The sequence below is a fragment of the Parasteatoda tepidariorum genome, chromosome 4 (genome assembly GCF_982258835.1).
Source record: "Parasteatoda tepidariorum strain Cologne lab strain chromosome 4, Ptep-v5.0, whole genome shotgun sequence".
NCBI classification, from domain to species: Eukaryota; Metazoa; Arthropoda; class Arachnida; order Araneae; family Theridiidae; genus Parasteatoda; species Parasteatoda tepidariorum.
Window position 1 is genome coordinate 109,930,597 of NC_141758.1, and position 5,793 is coordinate 109,936,389.

Genomic DNA, 5,793 nt, shown 5'->3' on the forward strand with positions numbered 1-5,793 from the left:
TAATTGTTTTTATTAGCATTAATGGTAAATTTTTTTAATAGTTGTTTATTATTTTGTTTGTTTTTGTGAATTTCAATTTTATTGTTACATATGCTTCATAATGTAATAACAATTCATAGTGCAATAACAATTGCGATCGGTGGAGTGCCCAAAATATTGTGTCACGTGCGATAAATGGCACGCGTGCCATTGGTTCGCCATCCCTGCTATAGGGGAAGCTAACGTAATCTCAAACCTAGATCTGCTAAAAGGTTACTATACTATTCCTATGGAGGAAGCAAGTTATGATTTAACTTCCTTTAAAACTCACAATTCTCAGTAGAGATTTCGAGTTATGCCGTTTGGACTCCTGAATGCTGCAGCGCAACGTTTCAGAGAGTCACGAACAAAACCCTAGCACCATTTAAAAGGTTTTCACAGGCATATATAGACGATATTGGAATATTTTCGAACAGTTTTGAAGAACATCTAGTACATTTGGAATTTATTCTGAAAAGTTTAGAAGAACTCAATTTCACTGTTAACCAGAAGAAATGTTCTTTCGCTAAACCAAGTATCAAGGTTTTGGGACATATCATCGGGTTGATTGAACACCAGCCCGATAAAGAAAAGGTTCGAGTCATTAAACAACTTCCAAGACCAAATACTAAGAAAGAATTGAGAAGCCTGCTTGGATTATGTGGTTTTTGCAGAGAATATATTCCGAAATATGCTGAATTAGTGTATCCTCTAACAGAATTGACAAAAAAGCGAGTGCCAGAAGAAATTCCCTGGAGTGAAGTGCATGACTGTGTTCGCTCGTCTCAAACAAGCCCTTGCAGAAGCCTCTATCACTTCACACACCATTGCCCGGTAGTCCTTACATCATTTACTCAGATGTATCACAGATTGGAATAGGAGCCTGTCTTTCTCAGCGAATAGAAGATAAAACTTTCCCAGTGTCTTAAGCTATAGTCATCAATTGACTAAAACACAACAAGCCTGGTCAACTATAGAACGAGAAGCTTAAGCTATTGGGTGGTCATTAAAGAAATTTGAGTCGTTAATATTTGACTCTGAAATAGAATTTTTACACCGACCACAACCATCTCGGTCAGAGCGATGGGTGTTCGCGCTTCAAAAGTATAATATAACTTTAAAACATTGCCCTGGTTCGAAAATGCCGCATGCGGAAGTATTATCTCGCCTGTTTCCAAATACCACTATGACTTAAATATTGACTGTTTCTTCTTCAGGAGCGCAACAGTCCTTTGCAGGCCTTGTTTGCCTCAACAGCACGCCTTCTCCAGCTCCCTCTGTCCATGGCAACTCCCCTCCAGTTCTTAAGTTTTAGGACTTTGAGGTCGTTTTCGGTGTCGTTGAGCCATCGAGTAGGTGGTCTACCTCTAGAGCGGGACCCCTGAGGGTTCTTGAAGGTGGCAATTTTTACAGGGATTGACTGTTTACTTTTTGATAATTTTGATAAGTTTTGATATATATATTATTTTGATTTTATAAGCAAGTTATAAATTTTAATAGTTTAATGTCACGTTATGTTAAATAATTGAGTGCATTATCTGCTTACTAAAAAAGTTTTATCATTTGAATTAACTACATGATTTGAAATATTCATTAATATTAGTGATGAATGTAAATTGTCAGTTTAGTTTATATATTTATGATATGGTTTATTATCAATTTATGTGTTTTGTCAGATTAAGTATCAAGGGAGATACTTCAATTTTGCGTGGGGGAACATCTTCGCTCCTCCGAAAAATAATTAAATGAAAACACAGAGAAGTGTGAAGTATTATGTCACACCTTTAATTTCATATTAATTTTATACATGTTTCAATAAGAAAAAAGTGTTGTCCATATAAGTGAGAGTTATTCATGAGAACCATCCACATTATTCATAGAGGAATATTACAAATTTATTTCTTATTTTTTAGTGCATAACATAACTAAACAGATAGCAACCCACGCAATGGATGTCGTATTATTTATCATGTTTCTAGAATATATGTCTAATTTAAACCTTTACAGCTTCATTCATTTTGATGTGATACTTCTTGTGAGACTTCAAACAAGGTTGCGTTTAACGCTGCATTTTTTATTGACCGGGAAATCACGTGGTAGGATCCAGTTTTCCCTCATTCATTTTGTTTTGGTTCTCACTAGCATAAAAATAATAAAAGTTCTATAAATATTTTTTTAGTTTGATTTGATACACCTATAATTTAATAGGGTAGTATTTTTTATTTTCAAATTTAGTGGATAACAATTGTCAAAAATGAGTGAAAACAATCCCACGGATTTAAGGTTTATGTCAAGGTACGTCTCTTGTGAATATCAATTGATTGTTTCTCTTCTGAAATTACATTATGACGCATTCACATACATTATTAATACAAATACATTTTCCTGGGCGAGACGATGAGGCAACCACAAGCACTTCCACTGGTTCAAGAGATCCACGAGGGAAAAATGCACAATATTACCGTGATTACAGAGCACGGAAGCGAGCGGAGCATTAAAAAGAGTCATTGAATAGAACTTGTGATCCTTCTACGACTGCTGATTCTTCTACAATTAACGTCGCAGATTGCTCAGTTTAACTTCTTCCGCGCGGAGGGACTCCACGCACTATTTTTTTTTTAGTTTGTTTTGATACACGTATAATTTAATAGGGTAGTATTTTTTTACTTTCAAATTTAGTGGATAACAATTGTAAAAAATGAGTGAAAACAATCCCACGGACAATGCGACGTATTTAAGGTTATGTCAAGGTACGTCTCTTGTGAATATCAATTGATTGTTAGGTTTTCTCTTCTGAAATTACATTATGACGCATTCACATGCATTATTAATACAAATACATTTTCCAGGGCGAGACGATGAGGCAACCACAAGCACTTCCACTGGTTCAAGAGGTCCACGAGGAAAAATGCACAATATTACCGTTATTACAGAGCACGGAAGCGAGCGGAGCAGGAAAAAGAGTCGTTGAATAAAACTAGTGATCCTTCTACGACTGCTGATTCTTCTACAATTAACGTTGCGAAGTTTAACTTTTTCCGCGCGGAGGGAATCGACGCACTATTTTTTTTAAATGCATGTGCGAAACTATAATTATTTGTGTGGTTACCTGTTCACACCCACAGAAAATACCAAAAAGAAAAAAAGTGTTTTACAGAAATGTATGTGTCAGTAAAGGTTAGCATGTGGTCAAAAAGGGGTGCCCCAATAGTGGAAGGGGGTCAACTGTGTCTCCTACTTTTCACTAAACCCATCTCTAACCTAAGAGATAATTAATGGTCTGCACCTGTCGCACAGAGGGTAGGGTACTCTTTCCATAGAGAGATTTTATATAGGGACAGAATACTTTTCTCCAGGAAAACAATTTGAAAGGGAAAGACATTTTCCCCTTACCATCGTTCAATTATACTCTCGTTTACTTATATCAGTGATTCTCAACCACTGTGCCGCGCCAAATTCTTAAAATGTGCCGCCAAATATTGGAAATGATACAATGAAAATTATAATGCTTTTTTTATTACGAGTAAAGTTTAAATTTTAAAAAAAGTGTATAAAGATGTAACCGCGTGAACATCTTTTCGGTTATTGTCTTATCTCAGACAATCGTAAAATAAGTTAGAATAAGAAGGAAGTGTTTAAATTGTCTTTGACAATTTTAAGAAAAGTTGAAATAAGTAGGAAATTTAACGACTATTAAAATTATTAATTAACAAAGGAAAGCAAGCTAAATATTAACTTTCAAACGGACATAAAAACTAATCATTAAGGCAAGCTATGCAATAAATAGTTAGATTAACAAATTAACAAAGGATACCTAACAAAAAATAAGCTAACAATTAATAATTAACAAAAATACTAGTTTACAGGAAATCACAAAAAAATAAGAATTAATGTAAAAAAACGAACAGATAATAACTATAGAAAACAAGCTAACAATTAATAACTAGCAAAAATGAATAACTGTTACTAACTAACAAAAAGTTAGTCGGAAGAAATAATTAATCCCTTAATAAAGGTGCTTTTGTAGTGCATATTATTTTATTTCCCATTCAAAATTATTATCACAAACTATTTAACACAGTGTATTATAGGTAAGTAAACAACTTTTAGACTAATTTTTATTTTCATTTTGTGCCGTCAAATTTCGAAATCGTTAAATGTGTGCCGCCACAGAAAAATAAATGAGAATCACTGACTTATATTTATTTTCATCACCGTTATTGAGCCAGTTTCGAAAATGTCTGAAGTACATAAAATCTTCCAGAAATGGTCATCTCTTGGATCCTAAAATCTATCTTTATAATATGTATAGTATATATAAGAGCAAAACAATTTATTGGAGAAGTGAAGACAGCAATTATAAGGCGAAATTTATAATGAAAAATGGATTCATAAAAAAATCATGGCCATGCACCAGATTTGACAAAATTAGAAGGAAAGAATTTTATAATAAATTGAAGAGTAGGTAGGAAGCAGAATTTTCTGAGGCGATATCCAAAATACACATGTAAGCAATTTATTTTAATTAATATTATTATCTTCATTATAGTACACAGCTTAATATTTTACATTGAATTTGCTTTTAAAATTTTACAATCGAATTTATACGATTATTTTTTAAGTATTCATTTCATTTTAATGTTTTTGATATAATCTTTATTTGATATAAATATAAAAACAAATTATAAATTAATTAAAAAAACTCATTTGATTAAGGGTTGTTGTTCATTTACGTCGTACTAGAGCTGCACAATGGGCTATTGGCGACGGTCTGGGAAATATCCCTGAGGATGATCCGAAGACATGCCATCACAATTTTGATCCTCTGCAGAGGAGATGGCACCCCTGCTTCGGTAGCCCAACGACCTGCACGCGAAGTCGAGCACTTTACGGTAGAACACCTTAACGAGGACCCATACCGCACACCCTCGGTCCCTACGCAGATTGATCCAAATGGTCACACTGACTGCTGCCAGTGACTTCGGTGATCTGCTGGGAACCGTGTCTTAACAATCAGTTCACTGCGGGACCTCATTTGATTAGGAGAGTAGTTAAAAAAACTCATTTGAACAAGAATGTTATAAATCACATATTTTAATAAAAATGCTCACTCATTTTATACAGTAAACAGACAGTCAAAACTTTTTAAGCGAGCAAACATATTGCTAATTTATTAATAAGATTTTTATATCAATTTTAAAATACAAATTTTTATGCAAATTTAACCTGTAAATGCCATAAATGCAATTTAAAAAACACACAAACGAAACGAATTTATCCATCCACAGATCGTAATTTTGATCTGAGCCAGAGCACGATCTAACTCCAATCCAGAACCCCCAGAGGTATCGATGCACTTGGAAGAGTTTGTGACCCCGACATATTTAGCGTGCACCAGTACCCCTAGCTGAGGATCGAAATTGTGATGTACTCTGATTTTTCTCCGGGCTTTTTCCCAAACTATTTGTGTAATTCTAGTGAGACGGAACTACTATACAATTACTTCACATCAAAAGTGAACGAACTGCACACACATGCGCAAAAGACTAATATATGAATACTGAGCAGCGGTGGCTTAGGGGATAGAGCATTCACCTTTCAATGAGAACCGGGTTCGAATCCCAGCTCTGGCTAGTCTATATGAATCCTGCCCCCGGCTTGCACCGACTACAGTGCGGACCTCAAATATCCTCAGTGGTAGACGGATCATGGGTTACAGTACAATTCATAACAATACACTTAAAACCAAATTATTATTAGTAATGAATTTTCTTT